At 42.4% G+C, this 7,472-nt stretch overlaps 1 protein-coding gene and 1 pseudogene across 1 annotated transcript in view; one reads left to right on the top strand and one right to left on the bottom strand.

Moving 5' to 3' along the window:
- The window catches only part of LOC139750862 (uncharacterized), a 710,881-nt gene that overhangs the window by 591,771 nt on the left and 111,638 nt on the right, over positions 1-7,472 (top strand). The gene's annotated exons all lie outside the window — the stretch shown is intronic.
- The window catches only part of LOC139750869 (organic cation transporter protein-like), a 249,495-nt pseudogene that overhangs the window by 51,671 nt on the left and 190,352 nt on the right, over positions 1-7,472 (bottom strand).

Here is a 7,472-nt window from a genome sequence, read left to right on the forward strand (position 1 = left end):
CTATTCAGGGGATGAATTGGTTCGAAAATGGGGTTAATAGGTTCTATTCAGGGGATGAATTGGTTCGAAAATGGGGTTAATAGGTTCTATTCAGGGGATGAATTGGTTCGAAAATGGGGTTAATAGGTTCTATTCAGGGGATGAATTGGTTCGAAAATGGGGTTAATAGGTTCTATTCAGGGGATGAATTGGTTCGAAAATGGGGTTAATAGGTTCTATCCTGTGGTAAATTGGTTCAAAAATGGGGTTAATAGGTTCTATCCTGTGGTAAATTGGTTCAAAAATGGGGTTAATAGGTTCTATCCTGTGGTAAATTGGTTCAAAAATGGGGTTAATAGGTTCTATTCAGGGGATGAATTGGTTCGAAAATGGGGTTAATAGGTTCTATTCAGGGGATGAATTGGTTCGAAAATGGGGTTAATAGGTTCTATTCAGGGGATGAATTGGTTCGAAAATGGGGTTAATAGGTTCTATTCAGGGGATGAATTGGTTTGAAAATGGGGTTAATAGGTTCTATTCAGGGGATGAATTGGTTCGAAAATGGGGTTAATAGGTTCTATTCAGGGGATGAATTGGTTCGAAAATGGGGTTAATAGGTTCTATTCAGGGGATGAATTGGTTCGAAAATGGGGTTAATAGGTTCTATCCTGTGGTAAATTGGTTCAAAAATGGGGTTAATAGGTTCTATTCAGGGGATGAATTGGTTCGAAAATGGGGTTAATAGGTTCTATTCAGGGGATGAATTGGTTCGAAAATGGGGTTAATAGGTTCTATTCAGGGGATGAATTGGTTCGAAAATGGGGTTAATAGGTTCTATTCAGGGGATGAATTGGTTCGAAAATGGGGTTAATAGGTTCTATTCAGGGGATGAATTGGTTCGAAAATGGGGTTAATAGGTTCTATTCAGGGGATGAATTGGTTCGAAAATGGGGTTAATAGGTTCTATTCAGGGGATGAATTGGTTCGAAAATGGGGTTAATAGGTTCTATTCAGGGGATGAATTGGTTCGAAAATGGGGTTAATAGGTTCTATTCAGGGGATGAATTGGTTCGAAAATGGGGTTAATAGGTTCTATTCAGGGGATGAATTGGTTCGAAAATGGGGTTAATAGGTTCTATCCTGTGGTAAATTGGTTCAAAAATGGGGTTAATAGGTTCTATCCTGTGGTAAATTGGTTCAAAAATGGGGTTAATAGGTTCTATTCAGGGGATGAATTGGTTCGAAAATGGGGTTAATAGGTTCTATTCAGGGGATGAATTGGTTCGAAAATGGGGTTAATAGGTTCTATCCTGTGGTAAATTGGTTCAAAAATGGGGTTAATAGGTTCTATCCTGTGGTAAATTGGTTCAAAAATGGGGTTAATAGGTTCTATTCAGGGGATGAATTGGTTCGAAAATGGGGTTAATAGGTTCTATTCAGGGGATGAATTGGTTCGAAAATGGGGTTAATAGGTTCTATCCTGTGGTAAATTGGTTCAAAAATGGGGTTAATAGGTTCTATTCAGGGGATGAATTGGTTCGAAAATGGGGTTAATAGGTTCTATCCTGTGGTGAATTGGTTCGAAAATGGGGTTAATAGGTTCTATTCAGGGGATGAATTGGTTCGAAAATGGGGTTAATAGGTTCTATTCAGGGGATGAATTGGTTCGAAAATGGGGTTAATAGGTTCTATTCAGGGGATGAATTGGTTCGAAAATGGGGTTAATAGGTTCTATTCAGGGGATGAATTGGTTCGAAAATGGGGTTAATAGGTTCTATTCAGGGGATGAATTGGTTCGAAAATGGGGTTAATAGGTTCTATTCAGGGGATGAATTGGTTCGAAAATGGGGTTAATAGGTTCTATTCAGGGGATGAATTGGTTCGAAAATGGGGTTAATAGGTTCTATTCAGGGGATGAATTGGTTCGAAAATGGGGTTAATAGGTTCTATTCAGGGGATGAATTGGTTCGAAAATGGGGTTAATAGGTTCCATCCAGTGGAAAGTTGGTTCAAAAATGGGGTTAATAGGTTCTATCCTGTGGTAAATTGGTTCGAAAATGGGGTTAATAGGTTCTATTCAGGGATGAATTGGTTGAAAATGGGGTTAATAGGTTCTATCCTGTGGTAAATTGGTTCAAAAATGGTATAGTTCTAATCCTTGGTAAATGTTGCTTCAAATGTTAATAGGTTCCATCCAGTGGAAAGTTGGTTCGAAAATGGGGTTAATAGGTTCTATCCTGTGGTAAATTGGTTATGATCAGTTCTAATCCAATATTAATTGGTTGTGATCAATGATAAATAGGTTATTAAGTGAAAATAATAGGTTATAAAAATGGGTTTAATTAGTTTTTTTTTTTTATCTTATTCTGATATAGGCCTGACCCCACGTCTGATAAGGGCGAGTGGACATATTTTCATCGTGAAATCCATGATAACCTAATCGTATGATAACCTAATAATATGATAACCTAATCGTATGATAACTTAACCCTTGCCCTGCCCACTTATAACACGATAACTTTAACCAGGCGAACTTAAGCCCATATGAGTACGATAACTGAAGACGTGTGCCTGATAACTTAAACCATAAGTACGATAACTGAAGGCTTGAGCCTGATAACTTAAACCATAAGTACGATAACTGAAGACTTGAGCTTGATAACTTAAACCATAAGTACGATAACTGAAGACTTGAGCTTGATAACTTAAACCATAAGTACGGTAACTGAAGACTTGAACTTGATAACTTAACCCATAAGTACGATAACTGAAGACTTGAGCCTAATAAACCATAAGTACGATAACTGAAGGCTTGAACCTGATAACTTAACCCATTAGTACGATAACTGAAGGCTTTAGCTTGATAACTTAAACCATAAGTTGTGGTAACTTGAACCTCTGAGTGTGCGAGAACGTTACCCACATGTACGATGGCTCAAGACATGAGTATGATAACTTCACTAATGAGTACGATAACTTAAAGATTTGAGTATGATGACGTCACCCTTAAGCGTGATGATTTATCCCTTGAGTAGGATAACAACTCATTAATAAGATGGGTGCCAAAATTGACGACTTGAACTACAATAATCAACCCTTAAGTGCGATAACTTAACGCTTGAGTACGATAGCATAGGCCATAAGTGCGATAACTTAACACTTGAATACGATAGCATAAGCCATAAGTGCGATAACCTAACACTTGAGTACGATAGCATGAGCCAAAAATACGATAACTTAACGCTTGAGTACGATAGCATAAACCATAAGTGCGATAACTTGACGCTTGGGTACGATAGCATAAGCCAGAAGTGTGATAACGCTTGAGTACGATAACATAAGCCAGAAGTGCGATACCTTGACGCTTGGATACGATAGCATAAGCCATTAGTACGATAACTTAACGCTTGAGTACGATAGCATAAACCATAAGTGCGATAACTTGACGCTTGGGTACGATAGCATAAGCCAGAAGTGCGATAACTTAACGTTTGATGAGTACGATAGCATAAGACATAAGTACGATAACTTGACGCTTGAGTACAATAGCATAAGCCATAAGTACGATAACAACCCTCGAGTACGATAACGCCAGATAGAGGTAAGGTCACTTATCATTCGCGTACGATACTTTGACCCCAGAGCACTGTGCTGAAGTACGATAAATGATTTATGACTTGAAAGCACTGTAGCATATCAGTGCATGCAGTTCATCAAGTAAATATAGGCAAAGGAGATCGTGTATACTACTGTGACCTACTTTCATACTTAAGGTATTTAAGTCAGTATACTTTAAAGTAGTGAGGGGGAGGGAAACATACTTAAGGGATGACTCCATCATATTTAAAGGATTGGAACGATGACATTTTTAAAAGGAGTTGAATGCTAAGGCTTTACCTGTGGTCGTCGAGGATTCGAACCCAGCCCCTGTAAGGCGGCAGGCCGTGTGGCACGCCACCACCCGGAGTTGTACAGTCAGACTTCAGGGTTGACGTCACCTCACTTCAAGGAGGACGTCATCATACTTCCGAGGAAGACGTCATCATACTTCTAGCCTGTAAACATAACAGGGTCAAGATATAGTATTATTCCCCCTCAGTAAGGAATGTAGTCGTCGTACATAAAGATGAAAAAGTATCGTACTCAAAGACTTAACAATGATCCTACTTAAGGAATTTAAGTATGATACTCGATACTATAAATTGGGATCAACACTTTTATCTTCACTACACAGTATATCGTGGGGTTCCAGGTACTTAAAAGGCTTCTAAGTGACGGGTATACACAATTAGTCTCTTAAAGAACCAGTTATCGTACTTAAAGTCTTACAATGATCCTACTCAAAGAATTTAAGTATAATACTCGATACTATAAATTGGGATCAACACTTTTATCTTCACTACACAGTATATCGTGGGGTTCCAGGTACTTATAAGGCTTCTAAGTGACGGATATACACAATTAGTCTCTTAACTAACTAATTATACCATCAGTATAGTGGACATACTTGGGGAAAAATGGTTTTAAATCTTTTAAGTCTACAAGGAGGTCATTAATCTTGCAAGGCTAAGAAAATATACATTATGGGTTTTCAGATATATTTTTTTTATACATGTATATGATACGGAACAGAGAATGGGCCAAGTGAGGATCTCCCTCTTAGGCTCAGACCTTCTGTTCTTAACGCTATATATATATATATATATATATATATATATATATATATATATATATATATATATATATATATATATATATATATATAAACACAAGTATCTTTAAGATATGTTGTCATGCAATGGTTGTGTGATGTGATATTATATTTGGGCTGTTGATAAATTGTACTTTAATAAATGATTTATATTTAATTCACCTGTGCAAGTATATGTGTTTTATATACGGTAAGTTCTCCTTTAATTATTAATGTTCTCATATATATATATATATATATATATATATATATATATATATATATATATATATATATATATATATATATATATATATATATATATATATATATATATCATCCATGTAATGTACAAATAATATCTCATGTAAACTAGTGTATATATATATATATATATATATATATATATATATATATATATATATATATATATATATATATATATATATATATGATCTGAGATATTGGTTCTAATGTTTACAGTTCCGGAGAAATAATGTTGCCAGACATATATGGAGGTAGGTCACATGTGTAGTGTATATTGTGCTTGTGTTGCCTACTGGCCACCACACCTGGTGGGCCAGCCCTCACACACCTGCCCCCTGGGGCTCGGCAGGCACACCTCACACCTGGTAGATCACCATCCACTTACCCGGTCACCACACCTGGTAACCGACTTTCCACACACCTGGTCACCACACCTGCGGTAGACTCTCTAGACACGTGGTCACCATACCTGGTAGCAGACCTTACACACACACCTGGTCATCACACCTGGTGGCAGACCTTCCATATACCTGGTCACCACACCTGACACCAAACCTTCCTCACACCTGGTACCATACTTTCCTCACACCTGGTCAGCACACCTGGTACCAGACCTTCCTCACACCTGGTCTCCACACCTGGTACCAGACCTTCCTCATGTTTACCACACCTTCCTCACACCTGGTCACCACACCTGAGATAAACCCTCCATACACGTGGTCATCATACCTGGTAGCAGACCTACCAAACACCTGATCACTACACCTGGCAGCAGACCCTCCACATACCTGGTCACTACACCTGGTACCAGACTTTCCTTACACCTGGTGACAGACCTTCCATACATCTGGTCACCACACCTGGTAGCTAACCTTCAAGACACCTGGTCACCACACGTGGTGACAGACCTTCCACATATCTGGTCGCCAAATCTGTTAGCAGAACTTCCTCACACCTGGTCACCACACCTAGTAACAGACCCTCCACACTTGGTAACAGACCTTCCATACACCTGGTCACCACACGTGGTAACAGACCTTCCACACACCTGGTCACCACACGTGGTAACAGACCTTCCACACACCTGGTCACCACACGTGGTAACAGACCTTTCATACACCTGGTCACCACACGTGGTAACAGACCTTCCACACACCTGGTCACCACACGTGGTAACAGACCTTTCATACACCTGGTCACCACACGTGGTAACAGACATCCACACACCTGGTCACCACACCTGGTACCAGACCTTCCACACACCTGGTCACCACACGTGGTACCAGACCTTCCACACACCTGGTCACCACACGTGGTACCAGACCTTCCACACACCTGGTCACCACACCTGGTCAATCCACCTTTGTGCAGAGGGTGGATCACCATTCCCCTCCCCCTCTCCCACGTGTCACGTGACTATGACCACATAAAGTGGAGTGGGGGGGGGGGAGGATGGTGGGTCACCACGTGGTCACGTCCTGCTGGTCACGTGAGTCAGGACGTCACGTGACTGGGGGGGAAAAAAAAAAAAAACCGTGTGTCTTAACATGTTTTTGCCCCGAGGTGGGGCCCATTAATGCTGTCTATAGGACAGCAAAAAACAAGAAACCAGCCCTTATGGACAGCTGGCTGGCCACGCCGCTTGTGTGTGTGTGTGTGTGAGTGTGTGTTCGTCACAAGAGTGCGTTGTGCTGGCTTGAGACATAGAAAATGGGGAATGTACTAAATTGATTTACTAATTTGATTCCATTTTGGCTTAGTGCTCGCTTAACCTTGCCCCGCCCCCCCCTTACCTTACCCCCCCACACTCCCCCACACTCCCACACCCCCCCCACAATCCCACACTCCCACACTCCCCCCCCCCCACACACACAGCACGCCTGTTCTGGCTACACTGCTGCCTGCCTCTCCTCCCTCCCCAAGCACTCGTGTTCTGGCTACACTGCCTGCCTGCCTCTCCCAGCACCCGTGTTCTGGCTACACTGCTTCCTGCCTCTCCTTCCTCCCCCAGCACTCGTGTTCTGGCTACACTGCTGCCTGTCTCTCCTCCCTCCCCCAGCACTCGTGTTCTGGCTACACTGCTGCCTGCCTCTCCTCCCCTCCCCCAGCACTCGTGTTCTGGCTACACTGCCTGTCTCTCCTCCCTCCCCCAGCACTCGTGTTCTGGCTACACTGCTGCCTGCCTCTCCTCCCCTCCCCCAGCACTCGTGTTCTGGCTACACTGCCTGCCTCTCCTCCCTCCCCCAGCACTCGTGTTCTGGCTACACTGCCTGCCTCTCCTCCCTCCCCCAGCACCCGTGTTCTGGCTACACTGCCTGCCTCTCCTCCCTCTCCCAGCACTCGTGTTCTGGCTACACTGCCTGCCTCTCCTCCCTCCCCCAGCACTCGTGTTCTGGCTACACTGCCTGCCTCTCCTCCCTCCCCCAGCACTCGTGTTCTGGCTACACTGCCTGCCTCCCCTCCCTTCCCCCAGCACCCGTGTTCTGGCTACACTGTCCAGACATTTTTACTCATCCAGTTCGTATATCCCTCACTC

This window comes from Panulirus ornatus, chromosome 1 (genome assembly GCF_036320965.1).
Source record: "Panulirus ornatus isolate Po-2019 chromosome 1, ASM3632096v1, whole genome shotgun sequence".
Classification (NCBI taxonomy): domain Eukaryota; kingdom Metazoa; phylum Arthropoda; class Malacostraca; order Decapoda; family Palinuridae; genus Panulirus; species Panulirus ornatus.